The sequence below is a fragment of the Callithrix jacchus genome, chromosome 1 (genome assembly GCF_049354715.1).
Source record: "Callithrix jacchus isolate 240 chromosome 1, calJac240_pri, whole genome shotgun sequence".
NCBI lineage: Eukaryota > Metazoa > Chordata > Mammalia > Primates > Cebidae > Callithrix > Callithrix jacchus.
This window is the reverse complement of record NC_133502.1, coordinates 76,655-100,541: the sequence shown is the minus strand read 5'-3', so window position 1 is coordinate 100,541 and position 23,887 is coordinate 76,655. Positions and strand designations below refer to the sequence as shown.

The 23,887-nt window shown below is 38.3% G+C and overlaps 1 protein-coding gene across 1 annotated transcript in view; it reads left to right on the top strand.

Annotated features, from left to right (window-relative positions):
• Window positions 1–4,165: 4,165 nt before the first annotated feature.
• LOC144581483 (uncharacterized) overlaps window positions 4,166–23,887 on the top strand; it is a gene marked incomplete at its 3' end in the record, with an annotated part of 88,755 nt that continues 69,033 nt past the window's right edge. The window contains exon 1 of the mRNA XM_078365675.1: window positions 4,166–4,444. The remainder of the gene's footprint in view (window positions 4,445–23,887) is intronic.

Here is a 23,887-nt window from a genome sequence, read left to right as displayed (position 1 = left end):
TAATTTTGCTTTTATCATTGGGGTGCCTGAAACAATTTAGATCATTTTTGATTCACGTAATATTAGAAATACGTTATTTTACATGAGAGAGCATTCTGAGTTGGCGTATATACTCCAAAATAGAGTAGAATGAGGCATTGTATATTTTTTCTAACACACTATATTGAGAACCATTTTCTTTTAACATTGGGGCGCCTAGATATTATTTAGATTTTCTTCGATTTCCGTAAAATTAGAATTTCAGTATTTTACATGAGAGAGCATACTAAGTTTGTGTATATACTCCAAAACCAAGTAGAATAAGCATTGTATATTTTTTTCACAGATTATATTAGTAGAAATTTTGCTTTTAATATTGGGTGCCTAGATTGTATTTAGATTTTTTTCGATTCGCTTAAATATATAATTTCTGTATTTAACATGAGAGAGCATATGGAGTTGGTGTATATACTCCAAAACACAGTAGAATAGGGCATTGTATATTTTCTCTGACAGATTATATTCAGAGCAATTTTGTTTTTAAACATGGGGTGCCTAGAAATCATTTAGATTTATTCGATTCGTGTAAAATTAGGATTTCTGTATTTTACATGAGAGAGCATACTGAGTTGTTTTATACTCCAAAATAGAGTAGAAAAAGGCATTGTATATTATTTCTAACAGACTATATTCAGAGCCAGTTTATTTTAACTTTGTGGCGCCTAGATATTATTTATATTTTTTTCGATTCACGTAAAATTAGAATTTCGGTATTTTACATGAGAGAGCATACTGAGTTGGTGTATATACTACAAAACAGTGTAGAAAAAAGCATTGTATATTTTTTCTGACAGAATATATTCAGAGCAATTTTGCTTTTAACATTTGGGTGCCTAGAAAATATTTAGATTTTTTTCGATTCACGTAAAATTAGAATTTCGGTATTTTACATGAGAGAGGATATTGAGTTGGTTTATATACTTCAAACCAGAGTTCAAAAGGGCATTGTATATTTTTTCTGACAGATTATATTCAGAGCAATTTTGGTTAATACATTGGGGTGCCTAGATATTTTTTAGATTTATTTCGATTCGCTTAAATATAATATTTCTGTATTTTACATGAGAGAGCATATGGAGTTGGTGTATATACTCCAAAACAGAGTAGAATAGGGCATTGTATATTTTTTCTGACAGATTATATTCAGAGAAATTTTGATTTTATCATTGGTGTGCCTAGATATTATTTAGATTTTTTTTGATTCACGTAAAATTAGAATTTTGGTATTTTACATGAGAGAGCATACTGAGTTGGTGTATATACTCCAAAACTGAGTAGAATAAGGCATTGTATATTTTTTCTGACAGATTATATTCAGAGCAATTTTGCTTTTAACATTGGGGTTCCTAGATTATATTTAGATTTGTGTCGATTCCCTTAAATATAAAATTTCTGTATTTTACATGAGAGAGCATATGGAGTTGGTGTATATACTCCAAAACAGAAGAGAATAGGGAATTTTATATTTTTTCTGACAAATTATATTCAGAGAAATTTTGTTTTTAACATTGGGGTGCCTAGATAATATTTAGATTTTTTCGATTTGGGTAAAATTAGAATTTCTGTATTTTACATGAGAGAGCATATGGAGTTGGTGTATATACTCCAAAACAGGGTAGAATAGGGCATTGTATATTTTTTCCGACAGATTATATTAAGGGCAATTTTGTTTTTAACATTGGGGTGCCTAGATTGTATTTAGATTTTTTCGATTCGGGTAAAATTATTATTTCTGTATTTTACATGAGAGAGCATACTGAGTTGGTGTATATACTCCAAAACAGAGTAGAATAAGGCATTGTATATTTTTTCTAACGGACTATATTGAGAGCCATTTTCTTTTAACTTTGGGGTGCCTAGATAATATTTAGATTTTTTCGATTCATGTAAATTTAGAATTTCGTTATTTCACATGAGAGCATATTGAGTTGGTGTATATACTCCGAAACAGAGTAGAAAAGGGCATTGTATATTTTTTCTGACAGTGTATTTTCAGAGCAATTTTGCTTTTACCATTAGGGTGCCTAAATAATATTTAGATTTTTTTCGATTCACGTAAAATTAGAATTTCGGTAGTTTACATGATAGAGCATACTGAGTTGGTGTATATACTCCACAACAGAGTAGAATAAGGCATTGTATATTTTTTCTGTCAGTGTATATTCAGAGCAATTTTGCTTTTACCATTTGGGTGCCTGGATAATATTTAGGTTTTTTTTGATTCACGTAAAATTAGAATTTCGGTATTTTACATGAGAGAGCATACTGAGTTGGTGTATATACTCCAAAACAGAGTAGAGTAAGGCATTGTATATTTATTCTGACAGATTATATTCAGAGCAATTTTGCTATTAACATTAAGGTGCCTAGATAAAATGTAGATTTTTTTCGATTCGCTTAAATATAGAATTTCTGTATTTTACATGAGAGAGCATATGGAGGTGGTGTATATACTCCAACACAGAGTAGAATAGGGCATTGTATATTTTTTCTGACAGATTTGATTCAGAGCAATTTTGTTTTTAATATTGGGTTGCCTAGATCATATTTAGATTTTTTCGATTCGGGTAAAATTAGAATTTCTGTATTTTACATGAGAGAGCATACGGAGTTGCTGTATATACTCCAAAACAGAGTAGAATAAGGTATTGTATATTTTAACTAACAGACTATAGTCAGAGCCATTTTCTTTTAGCTGTGGGAGGCCTAGATATCATTTAGATTTTTTTCGATTTGCGTAAAATTAGAATTTCGGTATTTTACATGAGAGGGCATATTTAGTTGGTGTATATACTGCAAAACACAGTAGAAAAGGGCATTGTATATTTTTTATGACATTATATTCAGAGCAATTTTCCTTGTAACATTGGGGTGCCTAGATAATATTTAGATTTTTTTCGATTCGCATAAATTTAGAATTTTGGTAGTTTACATGAGAGAGCATATTGAATTGGTGTATATACTCCAAAACAGAGTACAAAAGGGCATTGTATATTTTTTATGACAGATTATATTCACAGCAATTTTGCTTTTAACATTGGGGTGCCTAGATAATATTTAGATTTTTTTCGATTCGCATAAAATTAAAATTTCGGTATTTTCCCTGAGCGAGCATACTGAGTTGGTGTATATAATCCAAAACTAAGTAGAATAAGGCATTGTATATCTTTTCTAACAGTCTTTATTCAGTCCTGAATGTAATAAAATCTATTTTATTATTGAGCTATTCTACCAAAAGTATTAAAACCTGTAGTTAAACTCCCAGTAAACACTATTTTTACCCAAATCACAAACTGCCAAACCCTTAAGTCTTGAGCTCCCAAGGGGAATTAGGAACCCTCCTGTGGCATTCCTCTTCTAATCGTCTGCTGAACAAAAGTTGATGTTGCATTTTCAAAGAGCCCAAATGGATTACTTTTATGAAGTTTGGGGCAAATGAATTACACATATATATAACCCTCCCTCAACACCCAGAAGGTATGCGGACATGCAGAATTCAAAAGTCTGAGGGTGACTGTGCTCAGGGGGTGAAGGGATGCTTAGAAACCACCTCTTTGAGGAGGAAGGCAGGACGTTCAATAAGAGCGGGTGGCTACCAAAGAACTAAATTTTAACGCAACAAAGGTGAGTCCATCTCCCTGCAACCACAGGCATCCAACCCAGGAACACCTGGCTCCGCCTGGATGGCTGAGGTGCAGCTGGAGGGGGACTGAAAGGGTCAGACCACGGGATTGTTTTCCACTTTGGGCTTTTACACAGCAGTTTTGAAGACAAAAGGGCTTTTCAGCTAGGTTTGGTTCACCGTTCCCCTCCTCCCAGGCCCAAGCTTGGTCCCCAATGTCCCCAGCAATGCTTTGGACGTCCCTCACTTTGCTGTTTTTTTGGGGGGCCACTGCCCACCCCTAGGTTGCGTGCTGTCCCTCCTAGAGAGAGGTGGATGGCCATGACATTCCAGGGAGGAAAAAGGGAGGGGCGAAGGGGCAACGACACCCTTCTAAAGTTTCACCCCAGAAAGGCATCCCACTCTGCCCAGGAGGCGCCCTCAGGCTACAACCTTCCCGTGAGCCTCCTCCCTTTGCCCCGCCCCTCAGCACGGGGGAGGGGCGCTGTGCAGCCGGCGCTCTCTGATTGCCTGCCGCGTCAGGGTTCCACGCCGGGATTGTGCTGTGGGCAGCTGTCGGCGCCTGCGTGCACAACGTGGAGAACCAGCGTTGGGAGTTGCTGGAAGTTGGAGGCGAGGGAGCGGTCACTCGCAATGAGCGCGGGCGGCACTGGGCGCAAGGTGGAGAGCAGTCCCTAGTCTAAGACTTTCCATCGCCCTCCGGCACCGCCAGTACCACGGACTCCACCCTGCTGCGGCCCCTCGGCGATGCGGTGCAGCTGCCACTCGACCAAGTGGGTTCAGGTACCACGAGGCACCGAGGCGTCGGGCACGCACCCTCGCTGCCCTTTGTGGTCATGGTGCCACCAGACCGGGGGCCTAGGAGAGGGGTGGGGACTGGGGCCCGCCACTGCTGGAAGGGAGGGGAAGACAAGCCTGTCCCAGTGACCTCTAACTTCCGCTGGCCTCCTCTCTGCCTCCATGCCTCTGGGGCATGCGCCCCAGACCCCCATCCGTCGCCCAGGGCCAGGGTGATCCAGGGGTGGGTGCTGGCGACAGTCTCGGGGAGGGTCTTCATGTAGACTTGAGGGTGTGCGTGCTGGTCCCTGCCCTCTGCCGCAGTGGGGCTGGGACCCAGCTGTTGGGTCCCTTCGGGTGCACAGGCTGGGATGTAGACGGAGCAGAAGTCTGTGCTCCGGAGAGGCCGGCGTGGTAGTGCCTGCCTGGCAGGTGGCTCTGAACGACCACCGGAAAGGCTGAGGCGTGGGTCTAGGCGTGAACGGTGCATTAGAGATGGTGTCCATGAGTGCGAGGGGCACAAAGAAAGCCCCCTTTCCACAGTAGAGTTCTGACTCCACTTCTAAAATACTTTTCTGCACGCCTCTGTACCTCATAAATCTATTTTATTATTTTTTGCAATGAAAAAAAACAGCTGTTTTTGTAAAAAAAAAAAAAAAAAAGAATTTTCTATTAGGCCTAGAAAGAAACTTAAAAAGTGTTTCTTCTTTTATCTAATCGGAACTTGTGTATGTGCACACACCCGTGTGACAGAAAGACCCAGGGAGAGAGGGAGGGAGAGGAGGTGAAGGCAAGAAGAGAGAGGGCGATTAAAAAGCAAGTGCACTGTGGCAAGCTCATCTGGACTAAGTGAGAAGCAGGCGGTTGTGGTGATGAGATAGGAGCTTGGAATGCTTCCTGGTACCAAGACTGTCATAAGTGGAATTGGGGTCTGAAAAAGTGACAGCAAAATTCAGCTTTCCTTTGACAACCACTCAGAAAATAGAATGTGAGGAAGCAGGAGGAAGGGAAGGTGTGGGGCCAGCCATGAGAATGCACCCCGCTGCTCCACGGATGCCTAGAAATGCTGGTCACTTATAAGGCACAGGTGAGGGGAAGTCTGGACTGGTGGCAGTAGTGCTGCCAAGCCATGTAGCCTGCTCTCTCAAGGATGAATGTTCTTGCATAAGTAGTGGGGAAGATTATTCCCTAGTTTATATAGGCCCCATTTGTCCTAGACACAGATTTTAATGTTCTCAGGTGATCGCTTGCTTGATTGTCTGTGTAAAAGATCAGAAATCCTTTTTTTTTTTTCTGGAAAGGTCTAGGCAGTAAATATTTTAGGCTTGGCAGCCCATATGGTCTCTGTCACAGCTACTTATCTCTGTGGTTGTGGTGTGAAAGCAGCCATAGAAATGGGTAATAAAGGAGTGGGGCTGAGTTCCAAAGTACTTTTATGAGAACTGAAAATTGCATTTTATATAATTGTTGACATGTCCCAAAATATTGTTACTTTTTTGAATTCTTTCACATTCGTGGCTCATGAGCTGTCTGACAAGAGACGCCAGGCAGGAATTGGTGGATGGGCCATGGTTGCCCAAACCCTGTGTCCAAATCATGGCATTGTACAAGTAGGAGGGATCTCTGACCCTCTCTTTTTTCCACTTTCCTTCTTTTCAGTTTCTCATTGTGCTGATTTGGAAACCAGAAATCGAAAGCTCTGGGAAGTGAACTCTTTCTGACTTAACCTGTTGTGTTAGGATAAAATTTCAGGTCTCAAGGAGCACTTCTTAGAGCCCAGATCAGACTGAATGCTGCTTTTGTGATTGCAGAAGGCATACCATCCTCTGGTACACTAGCTCCTTAGCGTCACCCTGAATCTGAAACTTAGTTCTTCATAAAGTCTTTTGTTCTATGATTCCTCAGTGCATCATTTGCTAATTTGCGCCAGTTATTCTGTTTAACACAACTGAGATATAGACATAAGCAAAGTTCCTACCCTTTAGGAACTCACTTCTTCAGGGCCTGGTTTTGATAATCCAGACAAAGCTACTTAAATGTAGTTTTATCCTTAAAAGCAAAATCGGCTGCACTTATGTAAGTTACAATAATAATTAGAATTTAGAAAAAATCCATTCTTAAAACAAGAAGGCAAAGAGAATAAAAAATAAACATCCAAGTCACCCTCTGACTGCGTTGGTTTTAAAACAACAAGACTATTATTTTAAGTGAACACAAGGAAAATTTTGCTACCAAGCGAGTACAATTTCTAACAGGTGATACATCGACTCCTCTGATTCCAGACATTTCCGAAAGTGCCCTTACTACCTACATTACTTCCTTCTGTAAAGCTCTACTGATTAAGACTTTATCTTTTGTGGTTGGATTTTTGCTTTTGGAATTACAATTCCAAAATTTTGCTTTGGGAATGAATGTCTCCCCATGTTTGCCAGTGTAGTCTCCAAAGCCTGACCTTATGATCTGCCTACCTGAGCTGCCCAAAGTACTGGGATTACAGATGTGAGCCACCACACTGGGCATTTTTTTTTTAATTACACTGAAGAATTTTGAAAGGGTTGTGTGTTGTATGAACTCCCTCCTCACCCAATTCTCATGGATGGGAAAATGCTGCTGCTTCATTTTAAAGCTAACGAGCTGCATGAACAGGAATTTCTAATTAACAATTCAAACTGATTAGCTCAAGTCCCTGAAGGCTGGAGAACACGGGAACTGCTATCCCATCTGAATACAATCCAAAGGCAAAAGGCTGTGGCCAAGTTGAAATAATGGGGCAGATAGAAGCGATAAAGACTGGAGCTGGGAGTGGCCCGTACTTCAAGTTAAGCCAAACAAAGGTGTTTGCATGTTTTATATGGGCCAAATAGGAATTCCATAATCGAGAAAACCATTGATTTTAAGGAGGACGCTGCCCTGAAAAGCTTCCTGCCAGGGGTAAGGAAGAGGCTGCCCAGGACCCCCAGAGGCAGGTGGTAGGAGGGCTCTTAGTGGCTTCCTAGAAACTGTATTACCTGAGGTAGTGAACTGCTGTCAGAGATCCCTACCAGGAGAATTTCTCAGGAACGCATGAGAAAGGGCCCAAAACTGCATGCCTGCTCCTAAAATGTGACACCATAATACAGCTGAACTATTCAATAAAGCCCTATCTGTTCCTCTGTCTCTCCTTTCTCCCTGCCCTTATCCAACCCTAGAAGAGCCAGAAAGCACTGCTAAGAAGTGAGGGTGGGTGGTCATAAACAAACACACTGCCCTCCTTTCCCTTCCCACTGTGGGTTTCTCAGGCTGAGGCTGTCACAGAGGAGGAGGGATGAAAATTGTTTTCGTTGATATTTTATCATGAACATTTATGAACGTACAACAAAGTTGAAAAAACTTTACAGTGAACACTTTAACTGTATCTTCACCAACTTGGAGTCTTGTTTTATCTCATGTCCATCCATAGATCCATCTTTCTATCCATCCAGTAATCCATTATAGTTTTTAGGCATTTTAAAGTAAATTGCAGACATCAGTAACTCAACGTGCATTAACTAGAATTTGGTACCTTTTTTTTTCCTTTTGGTGTAAAGTTTACAAATGATGAAATGCAAAAATTTTAAGTATGTATTTACCGAATTTTGACAAAAGTATACATATGTGTAACCCAAAACTCTATAAATAAAGAACATTACTATAATCCCTGATATGGTTTGGCTGTGTCCTCACCCAAATCTCTTCTTGAATTGTAGCTCCCAGAATTCCCACGTGTTGTGGGAGGGACCTGGTGGGAGAGAATTTAATCATGGTGACAGTTTCCCCCATACTGTTCTTGTGATAGTGAATAAGTCTCACAAGAGCTGATGCTTCTATAAGAGGAAAGCCCTTTTGCTTGTTTCTCATTTCTCTCTTGTCTGCCACCATGTAAGATGTCCCTTTGACTTTCTGCCGTGATGATGAGGCCTCCCCAGCCAGGTGCAACTGTGAGTCCCTTAAACCTTTTTTGAATAAAGTACCCAGTATCACGTATGTCTTTATCAGCAGTGAAAAAACGGACTAATACAATCCCAGAAAGTTTCCTCATGACTTGTCTCAGTCTCCAGCTCTGTACCCTTGGATTTTTTTCATTGTAGACTAAGTTTGCCAACTTTAGAAATTCCACATAACTTGAATCATGTTGTGATAACCCTATATATAAGGCTCCCTTCAGTCCACAAAATAATTTTTATATTTATCAGTCAGGTTACACATATCAGTATCTCTTTCATTTTTATTGCTGAGTAGTATTTCATGCTATGAAATAACGTAGTTCGCTACCTGATCCTCTATTTGTGGTCACCAGAAATATTTTCAACTTTTGATTATTATGAGTAAAGCTATTGTGGTCTTCTATAAGTATTTTTATTAACATGTATTTTCACTAATTGGGGTAGATTCCTAACTCGGAAATTTATTATAGATGAGATGTATATTCGTTCTATAAGAAAATTCCAGAAATTTGACAAAGTAGTTGTACTGTTTTATAGTCCCATTAGCAATAGTTATAGTTGTGCTGTATTCTTGCCAACATTTGGTGTTTAGTCTTTCCCAACCTAGTTATTTTGTGGGGTGTGTAGTAGTATCTCACTGTGGTTTTAATCTGCATTTCCTTGATGGTAACCATTTTGTCCCACTTGTATATTATCTTTGCAAAGTGGCTCCCCAAATTTTTTCCCCTTCTAAACAGTAATTGTTCTCTTTTTTTCTTTTAGTTGTTCTGTCATCCAGGCTGGAAGGCAATGGTGCAATCTTGGCTCACTACAGCCTCTGCTTCCTGGGCTCAAGCGATCCTCCCACCTCAGTCTCCCAATTAGCTGATACCAGGCTAACTTTTTGTATTGATATTAGCCAACATACAAGGCTAATTTTTTGTACTTATACTAGGTATCAGGGTCTCACCATGTTGCCCAGACTAGTCTCAAACTCCTGGCCTTAAGCCATTCATCCTCCTCGGCCTCCCAAAGTACTGGCACTACAGGTGTGAGCCACTGTGCCCAGCCTTATTTTCAGGTTATAAAACTGCCTTCTATATTCTGGAAATCAGGCTCTTTACTGAAAATAGATTTATGAGCATTTTCTGTCAGGCTGTGGCTTGCATATTCTTTTGTTTAATGTATCTTTTAATTTTCCCGGACACATTTTCTGCAAAATTCGTGTTAGTTTTTGTTGTATTTTTCAGATACTTTGTTCATTTCATCTAAGTTGCACAATTTGTCACCATGACGTTGTTTATGATAGTCTCTTATTATCCTTTTCACGTCTGCAGGATCTGTAGTGATAGTTTCACTTCGCTTTCACTTCTGATATTGATACTGACCATTTGTGTTTCCTCTCTTTTTTTCATGATCAGAGTAGCTTAAGGTTTATTAATGTTGATATTTTAAAACAACCAGCTTCTTTGCTTTGTTAGTTTTCTCTATTATTTTGTCTGTCTTCAATTTGGTTTATCTCTGCACTTTTACCTTTATTGTTTCCTTCTTACTACTTCGTTGGAGTTTTCTTTGCTGTGTGTGTGTGTGTGTGTGTGTGTGTGTGTGTGTGTGTGTGTGTGTTCAATCTTCTTTAGGTGAACATTTACGTCATTGATTTTAGACCTTTCTCTTTTTCTTCTATAGCAGTATAAGCATGTACGGCTATACTTCCCTCTGGGAACTCCCATAGCTGTAATTCATAAGTGTTGGCATGTTGTATTTTGATTATCCCTTAGAATAAAATATTTTATATTCTACCTTTTGATTTCTTCTTGGGCTTGTGTATTATATTTAATCTCCAAGTACTTGGAGCTTTCCTAGTTCTCTTATTGTTAATTTCTGTTTTAATCCTATTGTGGTCAGGTAACATACACTGCATGAATTCAATTTGATTTAATCTATTCAGTCTTGTTTTACGACCTAGCATGTGACCTATCCTAGTGAACACTACATGTACTTGAAACATACAGTATTCTGTGGTTATTGGGTGTCGTCTTCCATTGGTTTGTTTAAGATGGTGGAGAGTGTTGTTCAGGTCATCTGCATCTTGACTAAGATTTTGTCTAGTTTATCTATCAACTGCTTGGGAGATGGGTATTAAAATCACCAATCATAATTGTGGATTGTTTGTTTATTCCTTCAGTTCAATTTTGTTTTGTGCAAATTGATGCACAAATTATTTTTAATCCATTTTTTTGATGAAATGACTCTTCTGTAATCATGAACTATCCCTCTTTATCTTTGGAAATACTGTTTTGACTTAAGCACATTTTATTTGGTATTAATATAGCTTCTTCACACTTCCATTGCTGACTGTTTGCATAGTATATCATTTTAAATGTACTCATTTAGGGTCAGGTACAGTGGCTCACACCTGCAATCCCAGCACTTTGGGAGGCTGAGGCAGGTAGATCACCTGAGGTCAAAAGTTTAGGACAAGCCTATCCCATGCAGTGAAACCCCAGCTTTCTTAAAAATACCCCCACATTTAGCTAGGCGTGGTGGCAGGTTTCTGTATTCCCGGCTACTCAAAAGGCTGAGGCAGGAGAATTGCTCGAACCCAGGAGGCAGAGTTTACAGTGAGCAGAGATTGCACCACTGTACTCCAGCCTAGGGGATAGAGTAGGACACTGTCTTAAAAAAATTCAAATGTACTTATTTAGACCTACGTATATTTGTCTTTTTTTTTCTATTCAAAGTGTGTATTTCATATACAGCACTGGGTCTTGTGGGTTTTTTAAATCAATTCTGGCAATCTCTGCACTTTAATTGGAGTATGTGGTATGATTCAATAACATTTAACGTTATTAAATATAGATTTATTAGTGGTCGAATGATGTAATTGGATTCAAGCTTACAATTTAATTGTTTGTTTCATTATTTTGTTTGTTTTCGTTTGCATCCCCTTCCCCACTTTTTGTCCTGTCCCTTTTCTCCTGATGTCTTTTGGACTCTTTAAATACTTTTAAAATTTCATTTTAAAGTATCCATGACTTATTAGATGTAGTGGTTGAATATTCCTTATCTGAATTCCTTGGGACTAGAAGTGTTTTGGATTTTAAACTTTTTTCATATTTTGGAACATTTACATATACATAAAGAGATCTCTTAAAGATATAACTGAAGTCTAAACACAAAATTCACCTATGTTTACGTACACCTCATACACATAACGCAAATAAAATTTTACATATTTTTAGCAATTTTGTGCACAAATCAAAGTTTGTATACATTGAACCATCAGAAAGCACACATATCGCTACCTCAGCCATCGATGTGGATGAATTTCAGATCTTGGAATATTTTGGATTTTGGGGTTTATGGATCAGAGATGCTCAACCTCTACCTGTTTTCATTGTTGATTATTTTATGTGTTAAAATATGTAAAAAAGGGTTAAGTTTTCAGCTGAATGAGATTTTTGAGTTTGGAAATTAAACTAAACAGGATTTTTCTTAAGTTCCAGGATACAGGTGCAGAATGTGTAGGTTTATTATATAGGTATACGTGTACCATGGTGCTTTGCTGCACCTATCAACCGTTCATCTAGGTTTTAAGCTTCACATGCACTAGCTATTTGTCCTAATGGTCTCCCCGTCTCACCCTCCTCTGACCCCCAACTGGCCCCAATGTGTGTTGTTTTCTCCCTGTGTCCATGTGTTCTCACTGTTCGACTCCCAATTATGAGTGAGAAAGTGTGGTGCTTGGTTTTCTGCTCCTGTTTTGAACTAGACAGAATTTCTTAATATCTTAAATTGCTCAGTGAAATAGAAAATATCAAAGATTCTACCCAACAGGTGGGTAAGAATGAGTCCACGTAGCAACTTTGATAAAGTGAAGGGAAATAACAAACCATTTCTGATTGCTCCCTGCCACAGCCAGTGCATTCAACCTTTTTACTGTCCTTTTATTATTTTTCATTGTTCTTACAGTCATTATTATTTTTCCCCAAATGAAAAAATAAAAGTGGTGGGATTGATAGTGAGGAAACAAAGACTGACAGCTGCCCATACACCTGAGTTTAAGTTTTGAGAAATATAGTCAACATGATGATTTTCACACAGGGCTAGTAGGCCTTCTGCATCTGTTATAATTCCTGTTATGTTGTGGACAGAAATTTTTCTCTCCATGGGAACCTGTTAGTGATACTTGAGAACAATGTCAACTGTAGACCAAAACCGAATACAAGTGGAAATATTGTTTCATTTTTTTTTGCAGTATTCCTTTTTTAAGACCTGAGATAGGAGGATAAAAAAGGAAAGAACTATTGACATGGGCAACAACATGGCTGAATATCAAAAACATTTTCTTGACTAAAAGAAACCTTACATATGGAGTGATCACAATATAATTCTATTTCTATCAAACTTTAAAATCTGTGCTGAAAGAATATTTAAAAGTATATTTGGGTTCGGGACCGACTAAGAGGAGGCAAAACTGAACTTTTTACTCTCTGCTGTGATCCAAAACCCATGCTATAAACTTTGTACACAGTATCTCATTTAATCCTCAAAATCACCCTAACAGGTAGTTACTGTCACTTCCCCTGCTTCAAACAGAACATAAAGCTCAGAGAATCCAGGTACTGTGTTTTTTTTGTTTTTTTGTTTTTTTTTTGAGAAGGAGTTTCGCTCATGCCACCCAGGCTGAAGTGCAATGGCGTGATCTCAGCTCACTGCAAGCTCCGCATTCTGGGTTCAGGAAATTCTCGTGCCTCAGCCTCCCAAGTAGCTGGGACTACAGGAACGCACCACCATGCCCAGCTAATTTTTTGTATCTTTAGTAGAGATGGGGTTTCACCATGTTGACCAGGATGGTCTCGATCTCTTGACCTCGTGATCCACCTGCCTCGGCCTCCCGAAGTGCTGGGATTACAGGTGTGAGCCACCATGCCTGGCCCGGTACTGTGTTTTACACCTACTTAGAAGTCACCAATTCCTAAAGTTCTATAAAATGTTCTAAATAAAAATGAATAAAGTAGGCAAAAAAGACCATGTAAATAGCATTTCTAGAAATATCTCCTAAGACAATTTTCACATCGATGTCCAAAGACATTTACAAGAACGTTTTCCACAACACTGTTTAAAATAATAGAAAACTACAAGCAACTAAATGTCCATGGAAGAGTTAGATTCTTTCTCTTATTTCCGTATAATGCAATACTGTGCTGATGTAGAGATATCATATTCATTTTTAAAAATTACATTCACCTTCTTCTCATGGATCCAAGGAGAGATATGTTAGAGAATATCTATTGCATTTGGACATAAACATAAATACAAAGGAAATAGTAGGGGCTCTCTACAAGTGGTTATATATTGGAAGAGGAAGAAGAGAAAAATAAAAGGGATCATGAACTTTGTATATGCTTTGGTAGTGTCTGGTTTTGTATATAACTTGAATTTTTTCATAAATATTTTTTACAGTCTGCATAATTACTAGGTAAGAAGACAAGTAAGTCACTTTAGTAAAAGTTCTTCCAATTACTGCAACTGATTTCTACAGCCAGAATGTTCCCAGAACCTGAAAAGAGGAAGCACTAGAAATGGAAGGCAGAAATACTGACACTAGAGGGCCAGAGCTGGAGAGGGTGGATCTAATGCAGCAAATCCATCAGCAGTTCTCATCGCCATCTTTGAGAAACCTCACAATTTTCCGTGCTTAATAAATGAGTTAAATTGAAAACAAATCCATGACAGTGGTGCATGAGAAAGGTTACATGTGTCCCGAATAATAAAGTCTGCGCACAATATAAATTAAAACATACCATTTTACATTCATAAGATTGACAAACAAAAAGTAAAAGCCTAGGAATATCAAGTGAAGCCAAACACAAAACAAGTTTCCCCACATTTCCTGTGGGAATACCAATTGTTACAACTACTATAAACAATTGGAAATTCATAGTAAAAATGAAGACAAGCCTCCCCTACAATTTACCAATCCCTCTTCTGGGAACACAGTAAGAGAGATTCTTCCCAAGAAACCTGTAAACAAATGTATATGGCACTATGCATGGAATTGTACATCGTGGTATTTCCATATGGTAAAGTATTATTCGGCAGGGAAAGTAAGTAGACCAGAGGTAGACATTTCAATATCAATAAGTTTTAGAAAAATAAAATTGAGTATAGGAAGCTGCAACTATATCTGTAATGCTTTGTTTTGCCAGGAAAATAAAGGGACACGTGGGGAGGGCAAAGGACAACAAAAACTAAACAATCTGAAACACATGCAGAAAAATACCCATATTTTAAAATTTTCCATTGCTGCTTATATTAGTTTCTGTCTTTTCTATACGCTTGAAGTACTTGATAATCAAGAAAATATAAAAGGCATAGGAAAAAGTATTCTGAGAAAATACATCGAAAGGTTTATGGTTATTAGATTTGGTAAGATTTTAAATGACTTTAATTTTCTTTGTTATATCTCTCTATATGTCCTAGTCATACCATATTGTGTATTTCATTTATGACAATAAAAATGTATTGTTTAAAAACTCATATATATGCAGTTTTATCTGACATATGATGAAACTCTACGAAACATAGATTCAGCAAAAATACTGAGAACAAGAACAAAAATAATGATATGGAGAGTTGTTGACTTTTGGATGGAGCTATGAGTGACTTTACATTTATCTCTAAACTCGATTTTTCTATAGTGGGCAAAGAAAATATTTGTGAAAGCTAGATTAAATAGAAAGCTATAGGTTTTAAATGAAAAGGAATTCAAATAATTTTCCAGCATGATAAAATGTTCATATTCCTAAATATGAACTACTTTACAAAAGCACCAGTGATTTTAAAGAAACATTAGATGATTTTTAAAGGAAGTCAGTTATGATACCGCAGTTTATAGTGATACTGAGTGTTTGCTAGCTCCACTAATCAGGATATTAAGTTAATAGTATATAACATGCCAAAAAGAAATTATATGAGCAGAGGTTACTGCAAAAGGAGAACACAATGATTTTAAGTGGGCTGGTGACCTGAATTTCTTCCAGTGAGGGGAAACATCAGAGTCATTTGATCAATGAAGTGCCTTTTATAAATCTTCAGGAAATCTCCTATGAAGGCTTTAAGAAGATGGATTTCTTATTACTTCTGATGTATGTTCCCATGAAATTTTTCCATTGCCACCATGGGCCTGCCCAGCCTAAGAGATGGAAACTGTGAGTCCAGCCCACTGACGCCCACCATCAGTAAGAAGATTACACACTGAGGAGGCCATGACCAGCCTGCTGACTGAAATCTATACTGTAAAAGGATGATGCTGCTCCAGCAATCCTGAAACCCTGCCCTAGGATCAATGAAAAGTGGTGTCAACCTTAGAATTTCAATATGCCTAGGCAGATAGTTATCTTTAAATATAAGAACAGTATCATTTTCTGGAGAAACCAAAAGAATCCAGAAAAATTCTACAGTAGTCTACTCTGCCCTTCCTCTCCGTTCCGTCTTGTTAGTAACAGCCAAATCCAGGCACAAAGATGTCCTAACTTCTACACCTGAGGTTGCCCACAACGTGTGCTAGGTGACGCATCTTATAGAGCACATATGCAAACAATTATGGGATCTGAAAAACAATAACTCAGGCAGAAACATTAGGAATTAGTGCCCCTAAGTGAACCAGTGGGAAAAAAGGAGGCTTAGAGAGTTTAAACAACTTTCCCCAGTAGCTGATAAGTTACGGTGGCCTTAGACAAGCTGACAAGAGTGGTAGCAAAAAGGCTTCAAGGATTACAAATTGTTCTACTATAAGGTTTTAAAAAGGTTTCAAAGGCAAAGAAGAGCAAATGAAGCCATGAATTTTACAATCTACATATTTTTAGCCCTTTCTCTTTTTTGCTTTTCTTGAGTAAACTAATTAGACCCTGCAAACACATTCCCACCCACAATGTGGTCTCCATTGCTTTAGGAACTCACTTCTGAGCAGCCAGAGGAAATGCAGCTGACCCCTTATCTAGTTAACAACCTTTTATACTCTGCCCTTTCGCTTTGCTTTCTCCATGCCAACATAAGACATACAAAAATTCTTCTGCCTCCAAGATGCTGCAGCTTTCTTCTCAGCTAGTTACCCCCAGCTAAAAATAACTGTTCCACATACTCAGAGATATATGGCAATCAAGCAACCAAGTGCCCCTTTTGCCAATGACATGTTTTTAAAAAATATGTTCAATGAGCGGCTCTTTGAAAATTATTCACTTTTTTTCTGAGTTGCAAAGGAAAACGAAAGGCAAATTATGGCTCTATAAGCAACTGTTTGCACAGATCCCATTAATTCACCATCCACAGGGCTATTGACAACTAGCTCTTTTCTCTTGTCATTTCGCTTACCAGGCAGAAATGATTACAAACTTAATTTCTTTGGGGGGTTATTTAGGTTAGAGAGGGCCCCTTGATAATGCAGAAGTCATAACGGCCACCAGACACAGGAGAACAATAGCTCCCAGTGCTTCCACAATGGAGAGAGAGATAACTGAATGTCATATTCGGAAGAAATTCAAACCATCATTGATTTTTTCAGATGAAAAAACTGAGGCTCAAAGAGGTTAGGGGGTTAACCAAAGTCAGTGTTTTAGTTTGCAGCAAAGCTGAAAGCAGGCGCTAAGCATTCTATATACAATGCCCTTTTCTACTCTGTTTTGCAGGATATACACCAACTCAATAGGCTCTCTCATGTAAAATGCAGAAATTGTAATTTTATGCGAATCGAAAAAAATCTAAATAATATCTAGGCGCCCCAAAGTTCAAAGAAAATGGCTCGGAATATAGTATGTTAGAAAAAATATACAATGCCTTATTCTACTCTCTTTTGGAGTATATACACCAACTCACTATGCTCTCTCATGTAAAATACCGAAATTCAAATTTTACGTGAATCGAAAAAAATCTATTTTTTCAGCCAAGTGGCTCACTTGGCTGTTCAAGGGAAAAATTCTTGCATATGCAGCTCTTATTATTTGCCAAATGTTCATGCACAAATGCATTTATTTTACCAAGAGCGTAGTGTTGGGTCATTTAAGGAGAACGGGAAAACACCACTCACAATTGAAGAGGCAAAATAGCATACAGATAGCACTCCAGAGCTTGCAAACCCCTTCATATACACTATACCAATGGTACCTCACACTGACTGCGGAGAGGCTGAGATGATGAGAAAGGGCAGGTATATTTATGATTATTTTTACAAGTAAGGTTAACTTAGACAAAGTAACTCTCTCCAGGTCACAACTCAAGGAAGTAATACATTTCTGTGATGAAAATACAAGTCTTGGGGCTTCTGATTTTATCATGTGTCTATCAAAATCACCCACCTGCCAACGTTAAGCCATACAATGTAGAACATAAAAACCATACAGCCTCTGAAACAGAGGAGGGGGCGAGATCAAAACTCATTTGAATTTACATAATCATATTTTATCAATTCATTATTAGTCCACTATGATCATTGTGGTCGTCATTAATAGACAAGACGTGTTGAGCAACTACTACCTGCCAGACCAAATAGGAAGGACTTCATCTGTGCTGTTTCACTGAACCTTTACTTTCAACAAAGGTGCTCTTAAAAATCAGAATGATGAAAGTACAGATGAGAAAATGGAAGCCTAGAAGGCTTGAGTTGCCTAAACCTGCTCCTAAATCCTAGCCTTTTTCCAAGGCCACTCTACTAGACTTGCTTCTGTGGGATCTATTGTATTCATAGTCAAATACCAATAAGGCCAAGACAATGAGTACTTTTGAGTTCTTCTGGGTTTTGGGGAAAATTTAAACAATGTCTCCCAATCTCCTGAATGCATTGAATGTATTCGGCTGATTCTGAATAAAGACTGTGTTTTCTGGTTTTCTGGTGAACTGCACAAGGTTTTATAGACTTGTTGAGGAGGTGGTGTTTGATTTACATAGTGTCCAAATACGGGTTGGACCAGGTGAGAGCTTTACATAGCTCGTGAAGAAGCTGGCTATCCACCCGAATCTTCTTATGCATATAGGTTTTCTACTTGGCCAGTGCATGTTGTCTGTCCCTTACTGCACTTGTGGTTGATAAAGAAAAAGGAAGATGAAGCCGTCAGGTTGAGCATGCCTGGCACCCAAGTAGCTTCCTATTGTTACAGCTGCTGGCATTCGCCTGTGCAAGCTTCCAGCTTGCTTGTCTATATCTGCAGCTCGATTTTACAGGCCACTCTTTGTTAGAAATGGTTTTGGGGCTGCTTTTTATTCAAAGGGAAACCTTACCAAAGACTTCCTTACTTTCAATCTCTGAGTAAATAATTCCTTTAGAACTCCTGTATCAATGGGACTTCTGGATTACAGTTGAAGTAGTTTTGGCTGATCATCAACTCTGCCTCCACTTAATAGTGAATGCTTTTATTTTCTATGTTTCAAGGAGGGTCTCTTTGCTTCTTGCCCTTCTTCAGAATAGCAGTGTGGAAATTGCATTTAGAACACCTGTTGGGCACAGTGGCTCACACCTGTAATCCTATAAATTTAGGAGGCTAATATGGGAAAATTGCTTCAGGCCAGGAATTTGAGAGCAGTCTGGGCAACATAGTGGTACCCCATCTCTCAAAAAAAAAAATTACTGGGTGTGGGGATGCATACCTGCTGCCCTGTTGGCCCAGCTTCTGTCAGGAGGCCATGGCAGAAAGGTCACTTGAGCTCAGGAGTTTGGGGCTGCAGTGAGCTATGGGCATTTAAGCAGCCAGGGTGGGCATTGAGGCTGCTACGAGCAGAACTTTAGTAATAGCCTGCTGTGCATAGGTATGTAGTTTGCACCTATTTCTGCATGTGTACATTGTTTAAATAGTAGGCACATATTTGTATACGTGTACATACGGTGTTATCATGATACATATATATTTTCATAATATGTGCACTATACATATGTACCTAATACATACCTAATGTGTAGAATACGTACTTTTTGGTGATATTACACGACATATATGTATTAGTGTGATTATATATCTTACTGTGACTATATATATTTTATCACTGATATTTTAAGGAATGTGCATTCCTTTATTTATTTTTATTTCAGTCCTGAAATTGACCTTTATTTTTAAACGTCAGACTGGTAATGTGCTGATGTTGTAAAAATGTTCACACTTAGGTTTGAGTGGGGAAACCCAATTGTTATACTTAGGAATTAAAAAAGAACTAAAATAGACGTAAAAAAATGCACATGGGTACTTTTTAACCAGTAGTACCAGGCACCCAAAAATTAATGCTTTCAAGTGAAATAAGAAAAGATCACAGTTCTCATTTGGGCTAGTGCTTCTGATAGGCATAGCAGGAATGAATGAATGAATTTTATTAACATATATAATAAATAAGTAAAGAACTTTACAAGATAATTTGAGATAGTGATAAGTACCATAACATCAGTAAAATGGAGTCTATGATAAGTGAATTAAATATTTACTTGAATACCTAATACATTTCCAAACTTATTGTGGTCAAAGGGCTCCTGATTCCCCTTACCACCAACTTCTCACTAGGGGATGCTTCTGAAGATTGCGAGGTTTGGGAAGCTTTTGAAGACGTTATTTGAGTTGAGATATGAATGATGAAGTATCTGTATGCATTCCAGGTATGGAGGTGGCAAAGCATTGGTTTTGTGGTGGAAATGAGTTTAGGGTGTTTGAGACTGTCAGTAGGAAATGTTGGAATGTATCCAGAGAAGAAATAGTAGTAGATGAGGCTAGAGAGGTGGAAAGGGCCTTGATATTTTAGGGTAGAATAAGGAGTTAGGATGTCACTTTAATGATGGCAGCAAGTCTGTAGAGTGTTCTAGGTCTGGGGATTGATGGCCTCATGACTCTGGCTACTGTGTAGTGATGACTGGTAGAGGTAGAAGAGAAAATGGTGACCTTTCAGAGCTGTTGTCTGGGTAAGAAGCCATAGTAGCTGTGTAGATGGAGCCTGGGCCAGCTTTAGCAATGTACTTTGCAGACAGAGCTAAGAACTTAAGTGTGGATTCTATGTGGAAGGCAGGAGATGAGTAGTCAAGAGTTGATTCCTAGGTTTTAGTTGAGCAACTGAATGTATGATGGTTGAATTACTAAGATGGGGAAAATTCGAGGAGAAGTTGGTGGTGAGGGGAATCAGAAGATACCTTTTGGCCACAATTGGTTTTAGATACTTATTAGATAGTCAAGTGAGGTGGTTTAGTGGGCAGTGGAATAAATATCTGTAGTTCAGTGGTGAGGTCAAGATTAAAATGACAAAGGTAGGTGTCAGCAACATAGAGCTGACTTCAAAGCCATGAGACAGGATGAACTCCCTACAAGGGGAGGGGCTAAGTTTACTTCCTTAAATTGAGAAAGTTGGACAGGATGGTGTTTAAGGTCTCATCTTCTTCAAAAAGTTAACTGTTTATTGAATTTCAGAGAGTCTCTGTAAGAAACTTGAAGTGATGGAATTTTTTTTGTAAAATGCTGTAGCTGCTTTAAAATAATGAAAAGGATGAATGGGAAGAAATACAGACATTTAAGTATTGGAAATCTGTATTTATTCTGAAATGGCTTGTTTACAAAGCATAATATGTAACTGCGATCAGATATCCTTCTGAAAGTGAAAATAATCTTCATTTTGTAAGGTTTCAGTTAAACCCAATTGGTGGTCAATATGAACTTATTTTTATCAAAACATTTTAAACAGCTTTATTGAGGAGTCAAGTGACACCCAAGCTCCACATATTAGAAGTGTAAAGTTAGATGTTTTCACATAGGTATTCAGCCATAGAGCTGTCACCACTAGAGATAATAGACATACTTATCATCCCAACAGTTTCCGTGTACCCTTCAGTACTGTCTCCCTCCTGCCTCTGATCCATAGGCAACCACTGATAAGCTTTTTGTAACTGTAGATTACTTTTCATTTTCTAACTTATATAAATAGAATCATACAGTAGGTATTCTTTTTTTCTGGCTTTTTTCATTCAACGTGATTATTTTGAGATTCATCCATGGTGTTTTTTGTGTCAGTAGTTCTTTTTCTTCTGTTTGCTAAGTAATATCCTATTGTATGTATATACCAGATGCATTTTTGCAGTCATAATGAAGTTAGACTACCTTCTTTTTTCCCTTCAGTGGGTCTCAGGATTTGCTGGTATTATTTGTAATCCTGAAAATTTGAGACAAGTCTCAGTTAATTTAGAAAGTTTATTTTGCCAAGTTTGAGGATGCACCCTTCTTAGACAGTCTCTGGAAGTCCTGATAACATGTGCCCAGGGTGGTCGGGACACAGCTTAGTTTTATACATTTTAGGGAGACGTGAGACATCAGCCAACATATGTAAGAAGTACAATGGTTGTGTCCAGAAAGGCAGGACAACGTGAAGCAAAGACAGAAAAAAGACTTGAAGTTGGAAGGAGCTTCTGGGTCACAGATAGGTGAAAGAGAGGAGTGCTTGCATTCTTTGAGTTTTTGATTAGCCTTTTTAAAGGAGGCAATCAGCTATGCATGTATCTCAGTGACAGGCAGGTTATCCCTAAGCAGTTCCTGGCTTGGCTTTTCCCTCTGGCTTAGTGATTTAGGGGCCCCAAGATTTATTTTCCTTTCACACACCAAAGAGACTAAAAATGTGAGTACATATACACACAGAGACACATTCCAAACTCTCTTCATAGAAGGGCTTCCTTGTTCTTGTATTCATCACCTTCATCCTGTTCAGGGATGAGCTTTCTGCTGGCTTTCATTTACCAGAGCAAGCTTGACAGTGCTGTGGATAGGAAGCAGGCCCACCCTTTCTGTGTGTTTGTGTTCTGTGTGATTTTTTGGGGAATGTGTGTATGTTGTTGAGCTTTTTTTTTTTAAATATAGATTGTGTTTATGTCAGGAGGTTGCCTAAAATAAAACTGAAGCTTCATAGTTTAGCCTTTAGTTGTGTTTCATAGTTTAGCAGTTATGGATTCAGTTAATCTAGTACCTCTGATTTCACAAGAGAGTATAATAACCCTTTGCTCAGTTCATAGGAATTTTGTATAGTTGGTTACGACAGAGATCAAAATGAGACAAACACTCATTCACGTGGTAAGTAGATGCTTACCTTTAATCTCTGTGGTGTCTTGATTAAATCACTTGCTTTCTGCTTCTGTTTCTATGCATTTGGAAAAGTTGACTGCTTTCTTGTTCCTGTGGATGATCTGAGAACACACATGAGTTAATCACCCTCTGGCTGTTTTTAACATCATGAGCTTACATGCAGTTTAAGGATTTCTGGGCTCTCTGTGCTGTTATCTGGGGTTGTCTGAGGAGGAATAGAAGCAGATACGGTAGGATGATTACACAGGTTAGCATGCAAGTGCAGTAAAGAATTCCATTTTGGATGTTTTTAGAATTTTCTGCAGGATGTTCTGTTTTCTAGGTAATTTGTAGATTTTTACACTGCTTTATAAAAAGCTGTTTCCTCAATTGGTAGCTTTGAATTCTTCTTCAGTATTTATGGGAAGTCATATTCTTGATTTAGATGTTCTGCTTTACCTTACCAAAGATGACTCTACCAGTTGTGAAGCCAACAAGGAAGAAGATCTGCTGCTCTGGGTATCTAAGAGATCACTTCATCTCGGTACTTACGAGACTGCCTCATTCTTTGTGATGGCTGTAGAGTATTCACTCCATCGACTGAATGTAACATGTTTTAGTTGTCCCCGCCACTTTTCCTGTTATATCTATGCTGAAGTACATAATACTTACATGCAAATACATTATCTCTCACATTTCCAAATTGTTCTCCATTAACATTTTATCGTTATGTACTTAGACCAACAAGGTTTTAGTGTGTCTCTTTCCTTATACACTCAACAATACAGAGTGCTACTAGAGTTTATCTGATTGCAAAAATGTTATTATCTTCTGATTTTTAACTTCTATATCTCTTATTACAGAGTTTGGGCATCTTTTCATGTGAATGAGTCATTTGCAATTCTTTTTCTGAGGACTCACTGTTCGTATGTGCAACCTATTTCTCTATTATATGGTTCCTGTTTTATTGATGATATGTAGGAGCTTTAGATATATTAAGCAAATTAGCTCTTGGCGATATGACTTATGCTGTTGCTTTTAAGTTTGTTGTTTGTCCTTCGATGTTGCTTACCGTGTTTTGCCATGAGGGGATTTTTTATATTGATGTAAAGGAATTACATCTAATTTTAAAAATTTCTTTCAAATTTTGTGTTACACTCAAAACATTGCAGATATTACGTTTATCATATTTTGAATACCCGCCTCAGCCTCTCAAAGTGCTAGGATTACAGATCCAACAGTGGCTGGAGCCACTGCACCCAGCTACTCAAGGCAAATATTGAGCCAATGTACTTGGCCATCCAAGGTTTTACCCTGAGTAGGGGAGCTCTGAGCACTGGCATCGGAGGGAGCAGTCTCTTGGATGAACTGTGGGATATACACATTTTCTAATGGGCACAGCATTCCAAGGCTTCTCATTCACATCTTCTACAACTCCAAGT